At 42.7% G+C, this 27626-nt stretch overlaps 1 protein-coding gene across 4 annotated transcripts in view; it reads right to left on the minus strand.

Moving 5' to 3' along the window:
- Positions 1-27626, minus strand: part of GFRA1 (GDNF family receptor alpha 1) — a 205153-nt gene that overhangs the window by 143804 nt on the left and 33723 nt on the right. The window lies entirely within an intron of this gene.

Here is a 27626-nt window from a genome sequence, read left to right on the forward strand (position 1 = left end):
ACTAAGTGTCTGACTGGTTTATACATAACACAAAAGCAACAACACCACACAACAGAAGAAACAGAGGAAGCATCTACAAATATACCAGGGTTCCATATTTAAATCCCAGAAAAAAACATTCGTATGAATTCTCCGCTTCATAACTCGCAACTAATGTTACCATGTCTTCACATTAATCCTAGGTCAAAGTCTGTTAAAAGGTGAAAAAATATTAATTTTTTTTCAACAAATACTGGGGAGGCCCCATGCCAAGCACTCTGTCCGGCCCTGGGAAACATACGTCTAGCAAAAGGCATAAATGAACAAGAAGTCACTAATATCCCCTAAGGGTAACCACCAACAAGGCATCTAACAGCTTACATTCACTTTTTCCTGTTTATAGACTTTATATAAATGGACTCATATGTTATGTATTTTTTCCTTTCTTTCTTTTTTGGGGTTTTTTTGCTGCACAGCAATTGTGGGAGTCACCCATGCCCCATGTAGCATGTAATAGTGGATCATTCATTCTCTTTCCCACGTAGCATTCCACAGTGCAATTATGCCCTAATTTATTTTCCCCTTGTAATCTTAATGGATATTTGGATTGTTTTCAGTGTTTGACAGTTAGGCATGGTGATGAGTCTGTTTGTACATATCTTTTGGTGAACAGATGTGCATACGTCAGGTCCTTTTCATTCAGGCTCGTCCTGCTTCTACTGCCTCCCAGTCACCCCAGAAGTACTCTTGGCCGCTCACATCTCTGACTCAGTAACTTCAAGTTGGAAGACACTGCTGGTAGGAACACAGTCCCACCCAGACATGAGCCAGCACCTGCCCTGCTAATGGGGCTGCAGATAGGTACAAAACTTCTGGAAGACAGCTTGACAAGATGTAAGGAAGTGCTAACTATATAGTCCTTGACGTAACTGTACTGCTTTCCGGAACTTAATCTAAGGAAATAACTCGAGACACTGAGTAAGTCTACAAGGATGTTCATCGCAGCATTGTGTATAATGGCAAAATGATGGATATTGACTGTTTGTCCCCAGGGAATCAAACCACAAATAATTTATCCCACACGATGGATTATGGTGCAGCCATTTAAAATGATTATTTAAAGACTTTGATTGCATTTGAAGGAAAAGAAATCAGACAGCAACGTGAAACATGTATCCTGAGCCCACTTTCATGGGTGTATGCCTGCGTCTATCTCCACGCAGACAGACAGCCATGGAAATGTTTGTCTTCAGTGATGAAATGTGGGGTCTCGTCTTTAAAACTTACGTAAGCACTTCTGTATTATTTTAATTTTTTAACAACGCCATGCTTTTCATCTATACTCTGAATTTTAAAAATTTATCTTCATATTAAAAACTACATAAGAGGGGTGCCTTGGGTGGCTTAGTGGGTTAAAGCCTCTGCCTTCGGCATTTCATGATCTCAGGGTCCTGGGATCGAGTTCCACATCGGGCTCTCTGCTCAGCAGGGAACCTGCTTCCCTTCCTCTCTCTCTGCCTGCCTCTGCCTAATTGTGATCTCTGCCTGTCAAATAAATAAATAAAATCTTCAAAAAAAAAAAAACTACATAAGAACTGTATCGTCAACATCGAATTTGCTGCCATTCAACAGCTACAACATCAGCTCCTTACAAGGTCACAGAGAGTGGAGACGAAAGGGGCACATGCACCTTTCAAAGAAGGAATACGCACCTGGTAGACTGAGCAGCCCACAAGGACAGAATCGAATCCCTGTGGGAGCAGTTCTCATTCTGCTGGTGCAGATGTGATGCTCGCGAGGGGCATCTTTCATAAGCCATACACAAGCTCCCCAGGGCGCAGCCAGGCTGTGGCTCAGGGATCACAGGCTGTAGGCTCACGATGCCCAGGGAGCAGGCTAAGAACACCACCCCATCCCTCATACTCACAAAAGCTAACTGGGATTGTAAATGGGCATAGTGGTCTGTTACAAGACAGCCAGCTCTGCCCTAACATATATAAGCAGTATATTACCTCCTAACTTCAATAATTCTTCATTGACACAGGTTTTGACCCAGCAGTGTGTGGCTAGCACTGCCCCCACAACTCCATACTGTCCAGAGACCATGAGATCCGGACCACATGTGGCTTCCTAAATACATCTGCCACATGCATCTGCTGCCTGGAACGCACCATCAGAACCACCCACCCTCTGACCAGCCTGCACACCGGAAGGAGCCCTCCTCCTCACCCTTCCAATGTTACAGCCACTGCAAAGTTTCACACACCCTATCCCCACAGCAGGAAGTCACTGTTTCCACCTCTGTGCCCCTAGAGTAATGTGTGCACGTTGCAATTACCGCTCATATTATAATTAGTTATTTATGTAGACCGTGAGCTCCCGAGGACAAGAGTTACGTGTTTTAATCATCTTTGTGGGTCCTCACTGCCTGGTGTGGTATGCTCCCACACGGGAGGGAAGGAAAGAGGGCTAGTGTGTCTCAGTGCTCATCTGGTCCAACCCCCTCACTTTACAGATGAGGAAACTGAGTCCCACAGAAGTAGGAGACTTTTCCCAAGATCACACATGGCCCTAAAGACTCAGCAAGGACTACATGAGATCCATTTAACCTTAATGAAGCACAAAAGCTCATCCTATTATTAGCAAAGTACAAATTAGAGATTTATCATTCTCCTCTAATGAATCCAGACAAAAATTTCCAACCTTGAAAACATCAGTGAAATAAGATTAGTCTCTCAAATACGGATCCAGTCTCGACATCCATCCAGGATCCTCACCCTCTCCACAGCTTTTGACAGGGATGGCTTCCTTCGAAATTCAGTACTGATTGGAGTCACTGGAGAGTATCAGGGGAGGGGAGGGAAGAACTTCAGGCAGGGATTTAGTCACGTTATTCCTTCCAGCTTCACTGTATATTTCATGCTTTAGCAGATAAATCTGCATAGAGTGCTATTCATGTCTTCTAATTCCAAAAAGCTCTCTTGATTCTCATATAGGCTATTTTAGATTTAAGAAAAAAAAAAAGTTTTTCAGCTTCATTTACATTTTGCACCTTTTCATTCAAATGTAATTTTTAATAAACACTAGTATAAATATTATAACGATTTTGCACATGAGTTATCTTGTAATTTACACTCTAAATTTATGTCTTTTGTAGTCTGTGGCATAAATCATTCCGTTCTTAGCATTAGTTAGCTCTTTGCTCTGGATAATAATGGCTTGGGCACCGTCTTCAAAATTTCACTTCGCTAGACTGAAACAGCCATCTAGACTCGGGCTCAAATGATTCATGGACAGAAGAACCAAAAACAAGTAAGAAGAAGGTAAATCCTGCGCTGTTGGACTACATTTTACCTTCCCCCAAATTCCGGCTCTCAGAAGATATTAGCCACAGAAATACTCTTAACATCATGTACTCTGGTGTTTGTGCCCATCACCCCCAAGTCAAAGGGACTCATCACTCATAAAACTCAAACAGTCTCAAACCTGAGTGTGATACTTGCCTTGCAGGCTGACCGATCACGAGGAATCATATGGTAGTTGATCACTTACACGCTCTGAACTTGAAGTTCCTTGTTGATGACGCAGGGATATTTCAATGCCCGCACTTTGGTCTTGGGCAGTATTTAAGTTAGATAATTTACACAAACGTTCTCCCATCGGCTGCTGTGAACACTCACTCTGAGGGTAACACCCAGCGCCATCTTTCCTGCTCTCCCAGGAGTGGGGAATCACACAAGCACAGAGCTGGGAGGTGCCAGCAGCCACCCAGCCACGGTCAGGTTGAGGCCAAAGGACACCAGAGACACTTGTGCAGAGGAAATAAACCCCTTCAGACAAAGCTCTGCTCACACTCACTTCCCTCAAAGCCCAGTCATTCACGTGAACAAAGGCAGCCTGTTCTCCAGCCCTTCCCCCACCCCCTGGAGCCATTCTGTCCTATAGATAGAAGAAAGGCCAAGGAGAAGTGGGTGACTCAGCGGTGGGAAGAAGAAAGTGAGAGGGAACGCATATTTGTCTTTCTTAGCCTCGATGTCCAGTTTCTTCCATTAGGAGTGAGCATCAGGGGTACTTGCCTTCCTCTCCCACAGCTGCTGAGAGATTCACACCCCAGAGATCTTTAATGCACTGAGTCCTCCAGAGACAGGGGCCATAAAAAGACTAGATTACTTACTTCTTATTATTAATAAGTTATGGCAATTAGGCTGGGTGATTCCTAAACGTTGCTGATTAAAAACTTTCTTGAGTGCTCCTCGTTCACATGGCTAGTGTTTACCTCTATTAAAAATGATTTAACTACACTCTGGGTGAACCCCTCTCTTGTGCCTGGGTTAATAATTAGCAGTGCACCGAGCCACACGGGTTAAGTGAGTTGGCTCTCCTTTATTTATCTATTGCTTTATTTTATGGGGAGAACTGGATGGCAGTCTTATTGCCCATTCAGTCTGCTAGGAATAATTTACTATTTCAATCCACAGTCCATGGCTATGGTTAGAGAAACCTTCACTATTATTACAATATCACACTTAGCCCACACCCCACAGTATTCAAGATATGCCAAACAGTGAAAGTGTGCCTGACTTCCATAAGACTAGGGGAGGTAAAGTTACCAGTTCTCAAACAATGTAATCATACTACTCTCTCAATTTTGCTTTCTTTTCTAGGTTAAATTATATATGAGGGGAGTTTAGTTTCTTGAAAATGCATGCACTTAACTCCCATTTAAGAAGTCTCACCTGGGGAGATAGCTGTCTTGTGAGTCCTCCTGTGGTTTGAGCTACAGAAAGAAAATTCTCTTTCAAGTACAAGTGCTTTTACAGTAAAGCACTGTAAATTTTACTGGGACCCACTAACCAGGGGCCAAGGGAGGGACATAGGGAACAGGTGAAATGAACGAGGCTTTCTTGAATGGGCTAAGGTTCACCATTAACCAAAATCAGTTGCAAGACCAGCAGAGCTACCCCCTCACCAAATTTCAAAATCCAGCCAGCTTTACCCATGAATATGAAGAGTAACTAGAATTCAGTCTGCATACTGCGGTAAATCTCTATGAATGAAGTGAATTCTTTCTTTTCTATGTTGAAAAGTGGGCACACCAATGCCTCCTCTCTCGTCTTACACCAGCACTCCAGAGTAGTTCTCTTGACATTGATAAAGCCAAGGTCCAAAAAATGGCAGGTGGGTTTCCCAAGGAGGGCTGTGCTAATTCCTCCTCTCTCAGATATGATCCACTGCCATGTTACCACATAATTATGGCCACTGGATCCCATGACCTAAGACTGGGTCCTAGCCCCCAGCCAGGGGTAACCTCCTGTAGCCAGTGTTCCCATCTATAAACCATGAATGGGAGAGATAAGCTTCTTCCCTACCTTGAGCCTATGATGAGGATCAGGTTGGGTAATTTAATCAGAATAGAGAGAGGGACTTTGGCATCAGATCATAGAAGCTCAAATCCTTGCTAGTTCACCATCCTAGCCATGTTGAACTAGCTATTTAACCCCCCTGGGTCTTAGTGTTTTCATTTATAAAATAGAAATAATATAACTTTCTGTTTAGACTCAAAGGGATAGCCAAGATGCATGTGAAGCAATTAGCACATAGTAGTTGGTTTATGGTACATGTTCAATGAGTGAAAGTTAATGTTATTGTAATAATAAGCAATAGGATAGCATAGAAAAGAGCTCAGGTCTTGAAGTCAGAGCCGGTTCCTCGCCTGACTGTGTGACCTTGGGCAAATGACTTTAACCTTCCCAAGCCATGCATTTCTCATTAGCAACATACAAATTAACAGTAGCTCACTTCTGTGCTACCTCCTCATGCTGTGGAGATTAAATGAGGTAATATATATAAAAACGCACTGTAACTAGTACTCCAAAAGAATTCTATAAACTGTAGGATTATTAGTCAACACACATGTATTGATGGACTACTATTTGAGAAGCCTTCATGACTTGTATAGGACTAGAAAAGTATTAGGGGGAAAAAAAAAACATTAAAATAAAATGATCATTTTAATTCCTTCTTGTCATGTAGCTACATGCCATTAAGAAACTCTAAAGCCATTCTCAAATATTACCCGATGAATGAACTATTTTTAATGTGTGAGATCAGAGACCCAAGGACGTCCTATCTCCAAACACTTGTGATCTGAAGAGTTGTGCCTGAAACTCAGAAGTTCCACAAAGCCAGGGCCTGGCCTTTCTCTTTTGGCACCACTCACCCTTCTGAGATTGCCTATCTCTTCTAGACCTGTCATTATTTCTCAAGGTCACCATGTAAAGGGCTCACCCAGCCCTGCCCTGAGCTTTGACTCAAGTTTGAAACCACACTCCCAGAAGCCTAGGGTTCAAAGAAGGTAGGGGCATGGGGACAGCAGGAGTGAGACCCATTCTGCTGGACACAGTAGAGTTCTATGAAGAATTTGCCTTTAAGAATAAATAAAGGGTTCTGCTGCTTGATTAAATAAATTTTAAAGTCTGAACACAACAGACCACTTAAGTGGAGCCCCTTCCTATCCAGGTGCAAGTCTGTGCTCTCCTGGAGCACGGCCAGCGCCAAGGCTCCTCCAGAGCCCCAGCATGGCCTCCATGGCACCACCCGGAGCTGTGATTAGTCTCCTGTGTCTCCAAAGCCAGACAGCTCAGGCAGCCGCATGGCCATGAGCCCATCTCCACACTCTTCCTGTCTCCCCCAGGCTTCCTCAGGCAGCTCGAACTGAACACAGCCCCCTGAGTCACGGTGACTGGGCACTAGGCCTCCCTCCTCAGTCTCCAGCCCTTGATGCCAAACACTCACCCATTCTTTCATGCGCGTAGGCCTCGTTATCTCCCTCTGCTTTTTCTTCACTGTCTCCCTCTAGGTGCTGGCTAGGGAAAGTTCTATGGTGTTCCTTGCTCCTGGCCTCTCCTCACCTTCTCTCGTGTTAGAAATGAAGACCAATACGTTGCCTGTCATTGGCGGACCTCTGAAGGCACGTGGCAGTCAGTAAATGTCTTCTAGTATTTGTGAGTAAGAAAAAAAAATTTTTTTTAAAGCCCTGAAGTACCTTCCTGCTACATTTTCTAGGGAATGTGCTACCAACATCAATCTTGGGCCGCGCGCTTGTAACCCATCAGCCAGCCCTGACTTGGGGAGGCAGTGTAAGAGATACAAGCTAGGAAGCCCTGAAGATTTTTACGACAAGCTATTCCTAGTATATCTCATTCCTAGCACAGAGGGATAAAGCTCTTAACTACTGAAAGAACATAAAAAAATAGATTTAGGAATAATACTTTTTATGATTGCATTCTGTATACTCTGAAAGTTATGTTCGAATGTGCTAGTACTTTATGGAGCTGATAAAGGAGAACAGTATGGCTTCCCAGCTAACAGTGTATTTTATATCCATTTAAAATGTTTTCTCTTAAATCGAATTACTTTTTGAGTAATTATAATAAGACTAATCTGGGCTTAATGAATTCATGTACAAATACTTTAGACTGCATTATTAAAACCTCTATGATATGAAACTATATTAAACTCAATCCCTCCAGCAACCAGCATTTTTCTTGGAAAAGGAAAGCATACATGACTTTCTCTGAATTCTTTTAAATCAGCTAACTGAGAAATCACAAGAAGCCACGTTGATAGCTCAAACAAAAGAAGAGTTTGATAAATAATACTGTTCTAATTTCCCCAAACTTACATGTCTGAATATTAATTAGGGGGGGGTCACAGAAAGGTGTTTTTTTTTTTTTAAGACTTTATTTTTTTGACGGACAAGAGATCACAAGAGAGGCAGGCAGAGAGAGAGGAGGAAGCAGGCTCCCTGCTGAGCAGAGAGCCAGATGGGCTGGATCCCAGGACCCTGGGATCATGACCTGAGCTGAAGACAGAGGCTTTAACCCACTGAGCCACCCAGGCACCCCAGAAAGTATTTTTATTAGGCATCCACGTATGCAAAGGGCTGAAGAGGCGGGCACCTTCCAGAAGAAATTAGTTTGGCTCTGATTAGCAATACTAAGACCACTATTGATATTTAAAAAAAAAAAAAAAAAAAAATCAGCCTACAGCAATCAAGCCTTATGTTCTAAAAAGTCTCCCAACACAATGGCCTAACTATCTGGATTCTATCCGCAGTAGAGGCAAAGCCACTCATCTCTGGGATTTGATTCCTCCGGCTACAATCTGGTTTGATCTCTGAGGTCCCTTCCAGTTCTAAAGCATGATGGTTTTAAGTTAAAAATTACACACAGTATATCAAATGTGCACTTATGGCGTACAGCTTATTCATCATCGTACCCCTGTTAAATTACATTCACCGAAAAAAAATTTTCATTCCCTGCATTTCACATATATCCACAAACATATCCATAATACAGCTGGTGGTTTCTAATTTATCCCAAGATATTATCTCAGGAGTAAGGTCTTTTTTCCCATTACACATAAATTATAAACCATCTGAAATCTTTAAGGTTTTCATGCTGTCTTCCATCAATTTTTTTGCCCCCCACCCAACATATACTTCCCAAAAGATGTTCTAGACGCTCTGTTTCCAAAGTCAACTGACTTCAGTACCTGTATGTTCCTCACGCAGGTCTGGGAGAGCCAGGCTTTGATAAGATTGGTTGCCCAGATTTCTAAACTCAAACTAGATGTTTACAAATGTCCAACAGGATATGTCTCTCTCTTTGCCAGGTGATCATTACCAGGATAGACAACTTTTAAGTAAACATAAGACAATGGCCATCATCATTATTCTGATGGTTTGGCACAGATTACTATCAGGAGAGCTCCCAGGAGCCAGAGACAATTAAAGTCTGAGTTCGGAGAAGCTCCCCCCAGCATCAAGCATTGCTGATTAGAATGATTTAGGAAGTGAATATGTTTTGGCAAACTGGCCTACACATCTTCAGGGAGAACGTTTGGCCACGGGAAACACTCTGGCCCGACCTCAGTTTCAGTCTTGCCCTACCCAAAAGCCTCGGGATAAATGGGGACAAATCATTTACGCACCCTAGGTCCCAAAGGGGGTTTGACTAGAACACCTCTGCTATTCTTTCCAGGTCTATTGTTCTCACCTGAACGTCCCAGGAACCCTTCCTGGGGACTCAGCTGTACACCCCAGATCACCTGCCTGTCCCCCTGGTGCACTAATGCACTCTTGCCATTTTCTCTCTTTCTCTCCGCCAGAGCTGGAGGTACCAGGATGCCAGGGATGTTCTGTCCATCAGAATCCCAAGGTCTGAGGCAGAATACTGGAGTATAGTGGACACATCTTCGTAGTAATAATAACTAAAATGCTTTCAGAGTGTTCAATATATCACCCACTATTTTAAGTATTTCATACAGATTGCCTTAATCCTCTCCATTCCCCGAAAAGTTAGCAATCATTATTATTCTCATTTTACATACACAGAAACAGAGGAGCAGAGAGGTTAGCTGAAGTTACCAAAGGTCACAGGGAAGCAAGTGATCTGGCTTCACACCCCAGCTCCTAACCCTGACGCTACACTGTCTCTTAATGAATGGCCAATATGGATAGACGCGTGGAAGCTTAACGGCCCAAGTACCTCCGTCCTTCAAACAGTTCAGGGAGTTAGCACAAGCCATACCCATAATGTTTTTTTCATATCCGCAGCCCCATAGTTCCAGAATGCCAACCACAATTTTTTCTTTACCTTTATTATCTGTGGATTTGGGGTCCCATTGTGGAAATCACCTGGGTGAGCCCTTTGTTAAAACTTTACAAATAATCTTAAAAAAAAACTACAATCTCTGTAGGTTTATGGCAACCGCTGAGGTAAAGGAAGGATATGAGGACAAGACGCAGAGCCAGATGGAAGGCTAAGATTCTAAGAGGCGGCTAAGTTAAGTGAGAACGATTCAACACAGGGCCGCACACCAGAGTGACAAAGATCGATGCGGCTCACAGACGGGTCATCTTTCTGAGGCCCAGGGAGAGGTAAGGGGACAGAAAACGTAGGGTGGGAGGAAGTGCGCTGTAGGCTGTACTCATACAGGCTCTGCACTCACAGGCTTGGAGCCGGGAGCTGGTTCGGCCACTGGCCAAGTTCACTGCCCCCTCCGAGGCTCTGCACCCCCACCGGTTACCCTGGGAGCCACAGATGCTCTCAGGGGGATTCAACCTCATGCAGCTCCTAAAGCCAACAGCGTCCTGCACACAGAAGGTTCTTAGAAGCAGGTGTTTGGGGCAGAGACTTGTGAGAAATGAAGTTTCCTGATATCACGAAATCAACACACTCTTTTGGACCCCTAGACCCCGCGCTTATTGTGATGAGTAAAACATACTTGCCGGGGTCTGGATGCAAAAAGCCTGCTCTCCATGCCCAGCAGCCCCCTGGTCAGATTTGTTCCCAAGGAAGCAAGATCAATGTTTATTTTGCAAGCAAACATTAAGCCCTGAAGTATGACCCCGTACCCGATATGACATACATGCCAGTATCTTGCTGAGAGAGGTGGGAGCGAGTAATTAAATATGAACGACAGGTACTTCATGAACCTTTCAGCGTGTGAGTCTTTCTTCTGGAAGGCAGTACGTTTTTTTAAAGTCGTCTGCTCACAGGCTTGGTAGATAACGCGCTCCTCTCTCTTCCCCATCATGCCCACGCGTGGCAGGACCTCACGCCAGGCTGAACTCTTCTGCAGGGGGCCGGGACCCTCCAGGGGGCAGAGGACCAAGAGAGCTGAGGACCTCCCGATCGGCCTCTGCAGCTGTAAGGTTTTATCCTTGGGAGGAAGAGCCGGCAAGTAATAAATGTTGGCACCACACAATACACCCCACTGGGCTGCTTTTCAGAATGACAAGGCAAAGTTCACTCGGCAGCTTAAGATTCTTTTAAACCTGTATGATATTATTCACTGGCTTAGCACAGTCATGAGATGTAAATGTCATCTCATGAAGGATTTGCGCCGTTGGCTGGCCCTGAAGGAAACGATCCCAGCATCTTACAGAGCTTGAGAAATTTTAAGCATGCTTTCTGTATAATATGTATACATAAACACACACACACACACACACGTGCACCCTGTGCATACACAGGGTACGTGCGTGTGTGTGTGTGTGTGTGCGTGTGTGTGTTTGTGTGTGTATTTTTTTCCAGCATCCTGTCTATTATTCTTCAAATCCAGAATCTGGGTTCTAGCTCCAGCCCTGTCCCTAACTGTTCATGGCTGGCTCTTAGTCCCTCCTGGAGTCCCTCAGTTTTCTCACCTGTAATTGAGGATAAAGCCAAACTTTACTGTTTTTCTGACGAAAACATAAGATAATGGATGTAATCACACCCAGAAAAAATAAAGTTAAAATTTTTGATGCCTTTTTAGCATTCCGTGGAGCTGATGTACTGTATTAAACAATCAATGCACCTAAAAGAAGCTAAAACCCAGATCCTACAGACAGTTTATGATAAAAAGGAGTGTCAGACACACGCAAGGCAAAAGTGTTCAATTCTTCAGAGAAAGTAAGACAGCAGAGTGAGGAAAGAAGAAATCTCAGGAATGGGGCTTCATGGACCAGGTCCAAACTAAGTTGGATCGCGAAGGGCAGTCTGAAAGCCAACATTTATTGAGTCTTTATTTCTAAGGGTCCTTTTTAGAAATTATAGAATATATAGAGAGATTATATAGAAAATTATAGAAAATATAAAGAAATATATATTTATGTACAAAATAGATAATATATATTTTGTTTATATATTTGTATATAAAATTTATTTATATATAAAAAGATATAGAAATATATAATTATAGAAAATACAATGCTCTCCAAAACTCTATGAATTAAATATCATTTTCTATCTTCTTTTTATCAATAAGTTAATTTGCCAAAGATCCCAGCAGCAAATCTCACTGTAGGACACTTCCTCGTCACCAGGGCACTGTAGAACCAAGAAGTGGAAATGAGAGAAAAGGGAGAGACAGGACAAGTGACTCCAAAAAAAAATAAAATGGGCTCATGGGAAGCCAGAAAAGACCTAAGGAAGTGGAGATACATGCTGTATTCACAGACTGGAAAGCTCAATAATGTTAAGATATCCGTTCTCTGCAAATTGATCCATAGATCCAACACAATCCCAACTGTAATTCTGCCAGACTTTATGCAGGAAGTGAGAAGCCAATTCTAAAATTTATAAGAAATACAAGAATTAAGAATAGCCAGTCATCTTTCAAAAAAAAAAATAAGAGCAGAGCAAAGTCAGAGGACTAACACCACTCGACTTCAAGACATATAATAAAGCCACAGTAATCAACAGAGAGTGTTACTGGCATTAAGACAGACAAGTCGATCAATAGAGTAGGATAGGGAGCACAGAAACAAACCTGCATTTTTACAATCATTTGATGTTTGAGAAAAGAGTCAACTCAGTCCAATGGGGAAAGGCAAGTCTCTTCAACAAATGGTACTGGAGGATCCATAGAGAGAAAAATAAACTTAACACCTGCCTCTCACCACACACAGAAATTCATGATATGTCCTAGACCTATAAATAAATGCTAAAACTATTATTTTTCTAGGAAAAAGCATAAGAAAATATTCTAGTGTAGGAGTAGGTAAAGATGTCTTAAAAAGTATTCTGAAAGCAACAGCAATAAAAACAAAAAGAAGTTAACTTTCATCAAATTTTAAAACTCTGCTCAATAAAGGACATCATTAAGAAAATGAATAATGAGCTATTTGGGGGAGAAAATATTCACAAACCTGTATCTAACAAAGGTCTGGTATCTAGTATTTGTAAAGAACTCCTTCAACTCAGTAATAAAAAGACAAACAATGCAACATTTAAAGTGAGTGAAACACTTGAACAGACACTTCACAAAGAAAAATATACAACTGATCAATAAGCCCGGAAAGAAGTGTCTAACATCGTTAGTCATATGGGAAATGCAAATTACAACCGTAATAATGTATCAGTATGCACTCAGAATGGCTAAAATTAAAGAGACTCACAACATCTAATGTCAGTGAGGATTCATAAATTGCACCTGAAACTCCCCATTGTTAGTAACAGTGTAAAATGGCATTACTTTGGGGAAAGGTCTGGTAATTTCTTAAAGACTACACATATACCTACACCATGATCCCACAATTCTGCTCTAAGGTATTCACTCAAGAGAAATGAAAACATACATCCACAAAAACAATGTGTACACAAATGTTCATAACACTCAGAAATAGTCCACATGTCCATCAACAGGAGAATGGATAAACAAATTTAAGTATATTCAAATAATAGAGTACTATAATATAAAAAATGGAAATAGTGATATATACAACAGGAATAAATCTCATTAATATCATGCTGAGCAAAGGAAGCCTTACACAAAAGAGGACATACTGCCTGGTTTCATTAATATAAAATTCTAGAAGAGGCGAATGAATCAATGGGTGAAAAAAATGGCAGTACTCCCCAAACTGATCCACAGATTCAACACGATCCTATCAAATCCAGCTTTCTTCACAGAATCTGGCAGGGGATCCTAAAATTCATATGGAATATTAAGGAATCTTGAAGATCCAAAACAATCTTGAAAAAGGAGAACAACGTTGGAGCTCTCATACTCCTACGTCCCAATTTCAAAACTTCCTACAAAACCACTGTCATCGGGACGCCTGGGTGGCTCAGTGGGTTAAAGCCTCTGCCTTCGGTTCAGGTCATGATCCCAGGGTCCTGGGATCAAGCTCCACATTGGGCTCTCCGCTTTGCAGGGAGCCGGCTTCCTCCTCTCTCTCTGTCTTCCTCTCTGCCTACTTGTGATCTCTGTCTGTCAAGTAAATACGTAAAATCTTTAAAAAAAAAAAAAAAAAACCACTGTAATCAACACAGTGTTACATGGGTTAGACACATAGATCAATGGAATAGAATTGAGAGCCCAGGAAAAAAACCTTCGCTCACATTTATAATCAACTGAATTTTGGATAATTCCATGAGGAATTACGGGGGAAACATAATCTTTTTAACTAATAATGATGGGACAGCTGGCTATACCCATGTGAAAAACTGGACTCTTATTTCACACTACATATAAAAATTAACTCAGAATGGATCAAACATATAACAAATCTACAGAACTCTCGGTATAGTCACTATTCATATTTTGCCATGTTTCTTTCTATGAATATTCTTCTCATGAATATGTATTTGCTTTTTTCCAGTTGAGATTACAATATAACAATATGTCAGTGTTAATACAAAACACTTTATATGTATAATTCTGAAGAATAATTTAGGTAAGCACTAATTTTTCCTCTTTAAAATCATTCTCCTACCTTTGGACACATATTTCCAATTTCTTGCGTTAAACTGAAATTGAGGGGCACCTGGGTGGCTCAGTGGGTTAAAGCCTCTGTTTTCGGCTCAGGTCATGATCTTACGGTTCTGGGATAAAGCCCCAGATCAGGCTCTCTGCTCAGTGGGGAGTCTGCTTCCCCCTCTCTCTCTCTGTCTGCCTCTCTGCCTGCTTGTGATCTGTCAAGTAAATAAATAAAATCTTTAAAAAAAGAAAAAAACTTGGGACGCCTGGGTGGCTCAGTTGGTTAAGCAGCTGCCTTCGGCTCAGGTCATGATCTCAGCGTCCTGGGATCGAGTCCCACATCCGGCTCCTTGCTTCGCAGGAAGCCTGCTTCTCCCTCTGCCTCTGCCTGCCATTCTGTCTGCCTGTGCTCACTCTCTCTCCCTCTCTGACAAATAAATAAATAAAATCTTAAAAAAAAAAAAAAACTAAAATTGAGATTAGGAAAAAAAAAAAAAACTCTTAAAGGGCTAAATCTTTGTGGATAAATATTTGTACCACTGAGCTATACTGAGCTGAGAATTTAAATGAATGAATATAGTTTCTTAACTATGACATCAAAAGCACAAGCAATGAAAGAAAACACAGAGAGCCTAAATATCTTCAAAATTAAAAATTTCGTGTATAGGGGAGCATCTCTCTACTTAGAAGGGATGCTGTCCAAGTCATAAAGGGATGCTGCCCAAGTCACTTAATAAAGCCAACTGCATCTTAAAAAAAAAAAAATCATGTCTCAGAGAGCACCATCGAGAAAGTGAAAAGACAACCCACAGGATTACAGAAAGTAACTGCAAATCATCTATTTGATAAGGCACTCATATCTAGACTACGTAAAGAATTATTATTAAAAATAAAGACAGCAATAACCTAATTAAAAATGGGCAAAGAATCTGAATATACATTTCTCCAAACAAGGTACATAAATGGCCAATAAGCACATGGAAAGTCTCTCAACGGCATTACGCATCAGGACAACACAAATCAAAACCACAGCGATGTAACACTTCACAGCCACTAGGATGGCTATCTGCAAAACAACAGTCAATACCCAGTGTTAATGAAGAGCGGTAGAGACTGGAACACTGCTGCTGGGAATTCGAAAATACAGGCTTGGAAGAAGAGTCTGGCATGACCTCCAAAGGTCAAATAATGAATCACCATATGATCTTCATTCAAGTCCCAGGTATACACCCAAAAGAAAGGAAAACAGATAAGGGGCCCTTGGGTGGTTCAGTCAGTTAATCATCCAACTCTTGATTTGGGCTCAGGTCATGATCTCAGTGTTGTGAGATCAAGCCCTGCATCAAGCTCTACACTGGGTGTGGAGTCTGCTTAGGATTCTCTCCGCTCCCCCCAACCCCGCTCTGCTTGCTCTCTCTCTCTCTCAAGAAAAAAAAGAAAGAAAGAAAGAAAGAAAGAAAGAAAGAAAGAAAGAAAGAAAGAAAGAAAGAAAGAAAGGAAAACGAAAGGAAAACATATGTCCCCACAAAACCTTATATATGACTTCTCACAACAGCATGAGTCATAATCACCAAAAAGTGGAAACAACCAAAATGGCCGTCAACTGGTAAATGGGTATTTCCAAAGATGATCTATGCCAACCTCTGCCTCTCGGGGCCACAGCTGGGCAAGCCAATCTCATAACTGCATCCAACTCTTCATCTTATGAACACCATCTAAATAAACTCACGTGCTTGGATGTTGGCACCATGCTGCATACTGGGCACAGATGAAATACAGCATCTCCTCTCAAGGAATCGCAGCCTGGTGCCTCAGTCTACACCCAGCCATGGGCGGCCACAGAGCCCTGGAACATGGGAGTCTGAACTGAGATATGCTCTGGGTATAAAACAGATACTGCATTTCAAAGACTTGGTCAGAGAAAAAAGTAGAACAGTTAATAATTTTTTATACTGAATTACATGCCGAAATGATATTTTGGATTAATGGGGTGAAATTAAATGTTAAAGTTTATTCATCTGTGTGGTTTTTTTTACATCTTGAAAATGGTACAGAAATTTTTAAGTGACATATATAGCTTTGTACTCTTGGGTAGTACTGGTTTAGATTTTTAAATATAAATAAATCATCGAAATTCTCCTGGTCCCCCGTGCGTTAGAGGATCATTTCATGCAGACTCTAAATGGTGATTAACTTTGAAGTCCACTCAGCAGTTATAAAATGCTTGCTGCCCTGCAATTATGAAGGCACAAAAGGTTCCTTGTTTGCTGCCCTCTGCCAATTGGTCCCTTGGACTAGAGTCGAAGATGTTCAGCACGGCCTTTAAACATTGGTGTGCCCAAGTCATTACAAAGCACAAATGTTTCCCAAATAAGGCAGGCCCAGAAAACTTTGTCTGAACTCTTTAAGACTCATGATCAAAAGGACTGCCTTTTAAAATGATGGAAGATCGAACTGAGATGACAGACCCCCATTCACAGAGAGAGAACTTTTCCTAAGAGGGGTTTCATCTCAAAGGGGCTTTGCATGTCATCTGGGAGGGTTCCCCTGGGCACGCCACACTTGTGAACCCTGAATGGTTCAGGCAGGTTTCTGCTTCTCCTTCTCCAAGTCTCTCTTTGATCTTCATGTCCAGGTTAATAAGAACAGGGTCTGCGAAGCAGAGGCAAGCTCTAGGTCCTGGGCCCTGCTGAAACTTAACACAAAATCCAGAGGTATGTCTGCACCCCAAGAAAGGAAACAGGAATGGACTTCAGTGTGGCTGGTGATAAAGATGTCATCACTGGGCAGCAGAGTCAAGATATCCCATGTTGCTTCTTCTCCATCCCAACAACACCCAAAGAACCCTGTCAAACAACGGACACTTTCCTTCCTGCACTCTGGAGTTAGATCAGATTTGGAGGCAAAGTAACATGGTCAGAGCTGGTAAGTGGCACAGTCATGACTCCAACTCCATGCTACCTAATTGCAAAGCTACTGTCCTTAACAGGCACCAAGCCATACCATCACGCTCTCATTCCACAAATGCTACTCACTACTGCATGTTGTGGGATGAGGTGAGGGTGATCTTTTTTAAAACGATGTAAGAACTAGAATCCTGCCTCCACAAATGAGATACTCTCAAATTCTTGTACTTTCTTCTCTTCAGAGCTTCCAGTAAGTTGCAATAGAAGACAGTTTCATTGACTTGATTGCCTCCATTACAGAATGCATTATGGAAGCCGAGACAAAATTTCTCAGAGTCCTTTCATTTCTTCGGAGAACTCAACAGGTAGACGTGGAAAGTGGGCTCAATTGTGTGTCCTGTCACATGAGAGACGCTTCTTCTGTGGGCTCATTCGTGAAAGAGTGTTCTGTCGACCACCCCAGCCCCAGCACTGAGGGCAGGCACCCACTGTGCTCGGTACCAAGCATATACAAAGCCCAATAGACCATAATCTCTGCCCTCTAGGATATTTCGCAGTAAGTGCCTATCAAGTTATTTTAAAGGGCCTTTGTTTGGGGCAAAGTGTGCTATAAAGAACAGAGCTCATTTCTGGAGCCAGTCTGTGGCTTGAGACATCTTCAAATTATAGCAGTTGTTACAAAATGTACCTGACTTAGAGTTTCAAAAGAACTGGCTGTAACATGGCTATTTCTAGCCAGAGTGTTTCAGGGCTTGGGTAATCAAAACGTCCTTTTCTGTTCTTCTCCCACCCCTCCCATTATCGCCCAGGCTTGGTAGTCAGTGAGCAATTGGCTGCCTTTGAAAGCCCTGGGTGGTGTGATTTGGAAAGTTAAAGGAATTATGATGGAAATGTCATTGCAGGCTAACAGAAGTCGGGAGGGAGGCTCTGAGGATGAGATTTAAAGGGGTTTCAATCATCTCCCAGCTGGGCAGCCCTAGGAAGCCAGGAGGGCTCCAAAGAATGGCCAAGGGCACTAGGCTTCTCTCCCTCTGCTAAGGTGTGCAGAATAATGGCTCCCTAGAGACATCCACCTTCTAATCCCTAGAACCCACAGCTATGTTACTTACATGGCAAAAGGGACTTTGCAGAGGTGATTAAATTAAGGGTCTTCAGATGGGGAAATGATCCTAGATTATCTCGGAGGACCCAATCTAATCATCACTCTGAATCCTTGAAAGCTGAAAACCCTTCCCAAGAGAGAGGTTCAAGAAGAACAAAAGGGCCGGAGAGATGCTAAGTTGCTGACTTTGAAGATGGAGGAAGGGAACCGGCAGCCACGAAATGCAGGTGGCCTCCAGACGATGGGAAAGGCATGGAAATGGATTCTCCCTCAGAATCTCCAGAAAAAAATCACAGCCCTGCTAACACCTTGATTTTAGCCCAGGAAGATCCATACTGGATTTTGAACCTAAAGAACTACAATAACTTTGTATTGGTTAAGTTACACAATTTGGGGTAATTTGTGAGAGCAGCAGTAGAAAACGAATATGCTGGTTACATCCAACCAAACAGTGGGAAGGTCAGGCAATGAGGCAGAGGGACTGTACAGTGAGCGCACAGCCAGAATGGTTGACTTAACCAACTAGTCAATTCTATCCAAAACAAAGCTCAAGTATTTTTATGGAATGACCTAGTACAAACTTCATCAGAGCACGGGGACGTGGAGAAGGAGCCCACACTCTGGGCTGATTGTGTATGTTCTTGTTGTCCCTACCCAACTCTCAGTCCTTGTTGATCTAGAGTCGCTGAGCACCAACAATGATATCAGACAGACCTGTTCTCCTGTGGAAGGAGATTAGGGAAAGGAAGGGCAGTATTCGCCGTCTTAGTCGTAAGACTTGAACCCTCCCCAACTCTCTTAATGGCTACATCATGTGTTCAATACAGGGCAGATAGTTGCAGTGACTAATGGAGATGAGGAGGTGGCTCTCCTCCTAGTTTAAAACACAGACATACACTCACGTTTCTATAGAGATAGTCAGCTGCAGGATGGCCCTTCCCCCTAATTTTTAAGGAAATCTGTTAGTGCTAGGGCTCTGTTAATGATGGAGGACTGCATGCTGGAGGGACTGGTGGCATCCTTGCCCCTCTTCTTTTTTCTGTAAAGGTGAGATGATAGTTTATCTTAAGCAGTTCACCGATACAAATATCCATGTGGGAGGGGAGGCTGTTCCACAGTATTCTGTATCCCCACTTGGCACCCCCTGGGAGCTTAGTTTTCCCCTTGATTTCCCTGGAGATCACTAGCTATGACTTTGACTTAAAATTCACAAGGAGCTTCTTTTGGCCATTTCTGTACTTTATGAAACCATTTCTCCAAGGGAGTAGTCACCCACCCATTTGACAACTTTCTGGAACACTCTCTCCATGTCGAATCTCATCAACCCAAAGGGCATCAGGTAATTGAGGACTTACAACCCAGTCTGAAGTGGGGTTCCCTTTTTTTTAAGACTTTTTACTTTTTTTAAAAAAGCTTGTATTTGTTTGTTTGAAAGAGAGACAGAGAGAGCAAATGGGGGAGGAGCAGAGGGAGAAGGACAAGCAGACTCTGAGCTGAGCATAGAGCCCAACAAGCGGCACAATCCCATGACCCTGAGATCATGACCTAAGCCAAAAATCAAGAGTCAGGATGCAAATCAAAATCAAGATGCTAAACTAACTGAGCCACCCAGGTGACCCTAGACTTTATTATTATTAATTTTTTAATTAACATATAATGTATTATTTGCCCCTGGGGGACAGGTCTGTGAATCGTCAGGTTTACACACTTCACAGAACTCACCATAGCACACACCCACCCCATTGTCTATAACCACCGTCTCCCTACATCCGTACCCCCCAGCAACCCTCAGTTTGTTTTGTGAGATTAAGAGTCTCTTATGGTTTGTCTCCCAATCCCATCTTGTTTCATATAGACTCTTTACTTAAGAGCAATGTCTACACCCAACATGGGGCTCAAACTCATGACCCTGAGATCAAGAGCCCCATGCTCTACCGACTAAGGAGCCTAGTGCCCCTACAGTGTGGTTCCTGACCAAAGGGACTCCTGATCGATCATGATTTTTACCACCATTTCCTAAGTGCCTGCTCTATCCCAAGTACATCACATGAATTTTCTGATTTAATCCTTACAGCATCCCTGAAAGATAAACAGCATCATCACATTTTAGAGACGAAGACTAATAACTTGTTCAAGATCACAGCGATAGAAAGGAAAGAGCTGGACTCAAATGAGTTCTCTCTTATGACAAAGCTCAGGTTTTGCTCACTAGACATGTGGTCTCCCAAGACTGGAACTATTTGCTCCCCAAGAGTTTCTAGGAATGTGCCACATGAATATACATACACACAAAGGCTGCTGTATGCCGGTTCTCAGTTGAAATCCAGCTTCTCTGGTTAGTTAAGGGAAGAGTTCTTGATGTTATAAACAAGACTGTTTTCAGGGGCACCTGGGTGGCTCAGTGGGTTAAGCCTCTGCCTTCAGCTCAGGTCATGATCTCAGGGTCCTGGGATTGAGCCCCACATCGGGCTCTGTGCTCAGTGGGGAGCCTGCTTCCCCTTCTCTCTCTGCCTGCCTTTCTGCCTACTTGTGATCTCTGTGTGTGTGTGTGTGTCAAATAAATAAATAAAACCTTAAAAACAAAAAAACAAAAAAAAGAAGAAGAAGGACTGGTTTCACTAGAAATATTTATTGAGCAACTACTAGACAGTAGCCATGCATAGAAACAGGGCTCCGGCCTTGAAGAAACCAGGTATACATGCACACACATACACACACACACCACTGAAAGACAAAAAAAAAAAAAATACTTTATCAAAGCTGTCAGCAAGAGAAGTGTTACTTTCCTTGTAAGCAGCAGCTACCACAATTAATTCAGTAAACTTCAGAGAGGATGAACTTCGACTTCAAAGCAGAAGCTGAAGGAGATCATGGGAGTGTGGAAATACAGAACGTCTTCTGGAAGAAGGAAGCATCTTTGCGTTTGTAGGGGAGAACAGAATGAGAGGAAGCTAGAAAGGTAGGACAGGGCTAGATTACAGCGTGGGAAAGCCTGAATGCCATGTTAAGGAAAATTTGGACTTTATTTTCTATTTTCAAAATATTTTTATACATTTTAAATTCATTCCATGGGGAACAAAGAAGAGTTCTGAGCAGGAAAGTAAAATGTTGTGCTTGGAGGGAATTCCTGAAAGAGGTAAAGGGACCGTCAATGGCAGATGGGTCCCAGAGAAGGCAACCAAGCAGGCACAAAACCCGTCCCCAGGACTGTTTCAAGAGCCTGTGAGGTCTGAGATCCAGCAGACGGCCTCAATTTCCGACTCCAGCTTTTTCATTAGCTGGCTCTGTGACATAAGCCACATGAGCCTCAGTGCCCCCATGTCTTTAGTTCAGTAACACGGAACTAAGTAATTGCTAAAACCACATCTACCTCTAAAATGTTATGATTCAAAGTTATACATTTGTACCCACTGCAGCAAATACACCTTTGTATCATATAAAGCATGGAGATAACTCATCCTAGGATCATTTGGATCTTGTTGCTGACTCAAATGATGTAATTTGTAGGAAATATTTTTTTCAGTGTGTGTATGTTAGGTAAATCCAAGTGAAAACTTCTTGTTCTGAATGCTACCTTGATGAAAAAATGTTTTTCTTTCTTAAAAAGTATTCCCCTTTTCCCCTTTCCAGATTCTAGACCTCCATCTTAACTGAAAACCGCTGCCAACCTTTTCCCAACTCACCTGCTTAGTGAAGAAAAATAATCTGTTGAAATATACCCATAAATTTAAATTCTAACTACAATATAAAAGCTAATGCCCTGTGACAGGCATTACTTCACATTTCCACAACACCTAAATCAAGACCTGGACACACAAGCTTATTTAGAAATAATTCTACCTAGTTGTGGATCAAGGGCACTTCCTTCTGCAAACAAGACCATTTCAGAAGGATTTCCTTAAAATGTGGTTCTGTCTGTAGCAGACAAGTTCATGTTATTTGCGGGTCCACCTGGGACCCCCGGAGGAAGACAGAGTATAAACAGAGGAGGAGAAGGCAGACCCATCACTTTCTTCCTCAATGGCTCACTATTCCTTCTCACCAACAAATGTCCAATAATTCAAATGGGTGAGAGAGTGTTGGTCCTTTATGCCAACCAGCCAGCCCTGCTGCTGGACTCTGGAAACTGTTAAAATAAACAAGTTAAAAAATTAAACATGCTTCATATTATTTCAAAATAATATGGGCTAAAACACTAGCGAGTTCATCCTCCTGGGGAATCTACATTACGGAGTGTAATTTGGCAACCCTCCAGGATCTTGTCTTCAAAAGCTGTTGGGTGATTTAAAGAGATGAGTATTTTAGTGCCTTGACTTCTCCTTAAATATACACCATTTGAATGAATCCATTTATTGTAAATATCAAGGCATTGTGTTTAAAATTTCATCTCTCAAAAAAAATTCTCTGCCATTTTTCTTCAAACCTTTTATGATATTTAAATGATCCCTAATTTAAAAAAAATACTAATCCTGGTGTTTAATGATGATAAAAGACTTTTCTATTTTTGTAACAAATCAGAACAAAAGCTATTACAGAGTAATTAAACACCACATTCAGCAGAGATACCGAGAAAGGGAGAACTGCAAATTACTTTTTACAGCTTGTTCTGAAGTTTTCTGAAGTGGAACACATTTTAATCATTAAACTCCTCAAAGGTGTTCAAAAGTAATCAGGAGGGTTGTGGGATAACCTCCACTTGTAGGGTACCAAAGCTTCAGATCTTCCCAGGGGTTTCCATCAAGGACTGTCACCAGTCTGAGGGCCCATCCGTCAGAGGTAACTGCTAGAAAGCCCACTTTTCATGTGTTTTCCTACTTTGGGAGTGGGGGGGAGTTGGTGGGGGGGGGGGAAGTGCACAGAGATCTCCAGCCTTTAATTAAATACAACAGGCTAGTTCAGGTTAAAGAACAAGTGACTTGAAGTTCATGTCTAAACCAGAACCCTGACAAGTCAGTCTTTAGTTCTTTCCTGTTATTATTTTAAAAGGTATAATTAATTTTAATTGAATGAGTCAGCTTTCTGAGTATACCTGGCAGTGTGTAAGCATATTAAAATGTAAGGATTCCCTGCCTTATGGAATTCCCAGGATTTGTTCCCTGCATCTCCGTGCAATCCAGTTAATGATCTCTCCAGGCAGGCAGCCTGGGCAGACGATGCGGCCGCCCATAAACCCCTCGGTGTACACACCCCTCACTCAGCATCCTCTCCAGTGACACCCTCCCCACTCATTAGATCACAAGCTCCCTGGAGGCACAGCCCTCCTGCTCCCCTTGGCCACCTGGCCCCCTCACCCGCTCAGCAGAGCCACGACCTATCAGCTGCCCCCAATCCATCAGCAACTTCCTCCTTTAAAGGTATCCGTCCTGCCCAACTGGCTCTTCTTTGAAAACTGAACCATCTAAATACAGTTGATCCTTTAACGACCTGGACATTAGGGGCGCCCACCCTCCCCGGTCCCTGATCTGCTTTTAACGTTTGACTCCCCCAAAACTCAACTACTGATACTTTACTGGAAACCTTACGGATAAACAGTTGGTTAACACATATTTTGTATGTTATATGTATGACGTACTGTATTCTTGCAATCAAGTAAGCCAGAGAAAAGAAAATCCTAAGGAAGAGTGAATACATGCGTGTACCAAACAGTAAGGGGAAAAAAATGCACATATAATTAGGCCTACGTAGCTTAAACTTCTGTTGTTCAAGGGTCAACTATACTTGGCATGGTTTCTTCTAACAATTACACTTGGTTTTTCATTTTTCCCCAACACAAATTATGCATAAAGGCCCACCTCACATAAAAGGGGGAAAAAAGAATTATTGTCCTTAGAGCTCACTGAACATGGCTTTGGGGAAGAGTCTGTCATTTACTATAATCAATGTTCCCTGACATGGAGCATGGGAATGGGCTTCTGCAGATCGATGCATTTTGGGATATGACCCCTTTTGTCTCTCTCCTCAGTCCCTGGGTTGAACGAGCATTTTAAATCTCCCTTCTCTATGGGAGAAGGTAAAACTGTACTAATATTTACGACCCTGATGAATGAAGGCAGTCTTTTTGTGCTAAACCAGAACACAGCTCTGACTATCCTACTGCCGTTTTTCTTTTCTTGGTCACCTTTGAGGAAAAGGCCCACAGCCAGCTTACCTTAGTTTCTCTACCCAGCGAGGCCTTGAAAGTGCTGGGAAGAACTTCTACCCATTCAATTCTAATCTGGTGAGGGTTCAAACTACTTTTAACTGGATAACATCTTGGGAATCTAGAGAAATAAAGGGACAAGCATAAAGAAGAAAACAGCTCCAACTGGCGTGGAGAAATAGGGGCTAGCATCCTAAAATTTAGCCAGTCTTTTTCACCTCGGGATTGCTGTTTCTGAACCCCCAGGGCATAGCCTAAACTTAAAATACAAGGCAGAAGAGACCTCACTCGGTCGGTCCATTTGGATCCAGTTTAGCAAACTCCTCATAGACAAGGGTCTCGGAACCTAGTCATGTTCTCCACTAGATCACTCAGTGGCCTTGGGCAATGCGTTTGGCCTCTTAATGTCCCTCCTTGTATATACAAACATTCTTTAATGTAAAACACTCCACACTTAGGAAAACTGTATAATTCAGGGACCCAACACAGAGCCCTGGGGAGGTGCAGAACAACACTTGGAAAATCTCAGTATTCATTCTCCAGACCCAGGAATGAGGGACATCAGCACTGCTCTCAGCAGACAAGCAAACCGAACCATCCTCTTGGAGGTGGTTAACCAAGGCCAGCCGAAGGCAGGAAGCATGTGACTAAATGGTCATTGCAGCTTATCTGAAAATTTATGATAAGCCAGAGTTTCCCTAGGCTGTTAAATTAAAGTTCCTTTTTCTGATCCACAGTTTCTTTTCCTAAGAAATGAGTCTCAAACTGCATCTATCCCGCCAATGATGAGTAAGATGGCACTGATGACATCGGATTAGACATCCTAACATCTTGTTGAAGTCCTGTACAAAACATCCCTGCACCTCCGGGCACTGAGAAACTTCCAGTCCACCCTCCTCACCACCAACCCCCAACAAGCGAAACCCTAATCCAAACTGAGAAAGCAGATCTGACCTGTGACGGCAGCACAGCTGGTGAGAGGGTGAGTCCACCATCAATGGCGCCACCAACATTCCCTCCCCCAAACCGACAAATGTCCACCCCATTTGGTAAGGACTGAATGTTTATATCCTTCCCAAATGTTTTATGTGGATGTCCTATCCCCCAATGTGATGGTATCTGGAAAGGGAGGCCTTTGGGAAGTGATGAGGTTTAGGTGAAGACCCCAACCCCCCATGATGGGATTAGTGTTCTTCTAAGAAACACCAAAGATCTTGCTTTCTCTCTTTTCTCCCTGAGCAGCACAAAGAAGTCATGTGAGCACACAGCAGGATGACAGCCACCTGCAGACCCAGAGGAGAAGATTCAGGATGAAATCTGCCTTGTTGGCAACATGATGGGGAACTTCCCAACCTCCAGAACCAGGAGCAATAAATTTTTGTTGGTTTAGCCAGGCAGGCTATGGTTTTTATTACGGCATCACCTCTGTGAGCTTTGTTATAGCCCTTCAGGACAGTGACAGAAGTGGAGTCCAATGAAGGCAGCACTGAAGACCATCTCTGTTCCCTTCAGGATCTTCAAGCACTGTGGCCTTTGTTACAAGGACACAATCTGCACACCATGAACGTCGGCGCCCCCTAGTGCCCTCCTGGGATAACCACCCCAGCCCAAGATCCCCAGAAGGGACCTGCCCTCCGATAATGGGGCAGGCACTCCCTTCCATGCCTGGTCCAAACAATTTTGGGTGCTTTGCCAGGAACCACAGAACTGAGAACAACAAGTCTCTTTCAGCAGAGAAAGGGGCCTGGGATGGAAAATTTCCCATCCATTCCCAGAAAGAAGGTTGCCAGTACCTTCTCAGATGGAGAAAAAGTGCATACTGTTTCCTATTTATAAAAATTACCAAGTATGAACAAATTACTATGAAGAAAACAAGCAAATTAATATGGTTCCTGATTTCCGGGAGGCAGGTGATTTAGGAAAAAAAAAAAAAAAAAACAGACCCAGAGGAAAATAAGATGATTAAAAACAGGCACTGATGAAAACTATTGAATAAATCTCCAAATAGATACAAAGGAAACATACACTATGTGTATCCCATATGAGGGAAGGGGTAACTGTTAGAATTAATTAACACACTTACTTAATCAAGAAAGGAGATGAAGGAGGTAAAGGAAGGTGGAGTCCAGTCATCACCTCTTGAAGTGAGGCTCCTGTCTTTCCCCAAGAGCTGAAGTGCAACCTCATCCATGCTTCTGGAACATTCTCCCCCATCCTCCACCAGCACCCTGGTTATATCCTGTGATTATCTGTGTCCTCCACCAAACAGGAAGAGTTTACTTCTTATATGCAACTTTGTTTCAGCACTACCACCACAATAATAATGTTTGTGAAAACATAACCTGAATGCTTATTTGGGTCCATGTATTGAGATAAGTGCATTATCTCACTTAATCCTCACAACTTACAAAGCTGTACCATTATTATTGTTTCGTAAGTGGTAATATGTGTATGTGGTCCAAAAATACCCCCCCAAAACAAAGAAGAAGAAGAAGATATACAGTGAAGTCTCTTTCCCACTTCCATCCCCCATAGGCCAAGTTCCCATACCCCCTTCACATATGACTATTATTGTAAGTGTCTTATATATCCAACCAAAGTTTATGATTTTAGAAGCACCTAAAAGGTAGCATATTATACAAGTTGCTCTCCACTTCACTGATCTCGGAGGTCTTTACCTAGAAAGCCAACTGAGACTTCTTTATAGCTATACAGCTTTCCACTCTGTGGCTGGACCATAAAATATTTAACCACACTTCTACTGATGGACACCTGAATGTTTCCATTATTCCATTTTACGGATGGGAAAAACTGAGGCTCAGAGAGGTTCGTGATTGTTCAAAGTGACACAACTGGTAAGTGACAGCGGAAGCCCTTCAGGTGAAGTTGGTTAGATTCAAGCCTAACACCCTCACTTTTTTTGTTAGAGAGAGAGAACACATGTGTGCATGAGTGGGGTGGGGCTGGGGGGGCGCAGAGGGAGAGGGAGGAGGAGAGAATCGTAAGCAGGACCTACACCCACAGTGAAGCCTGACACAGGGCTCCACGTCACGACCCAGAGATCATGACCTGAGCTGAAAGCAAGAGTTGGACACTCAGCCAGCCACACAGGTGCCACCCAGGTGCCCCTCAAGCCTGAACTCTTGAGCAACTTGTTGTATTTATCACCCAGAACACCACCGGGTGAGCAGCAGACATGCCATGAACACTTGGTAGACAGATGAATGAAGCAACAAAACAACAGCGGCAA

This window comes from Mustela nigripes, chromosome 4 (genome assembly GCF_022355385.1).
Source record: "Mustela nigripes isolate SB6536 chromosome 4, MUSNIG.SB6536, whole genome shotgun sequence".
NCBI lineage: Eukaryota > Metazoa > Chordata > Mammalia > Carnivora > Mustelidae > Mustela > Mustela nigripes.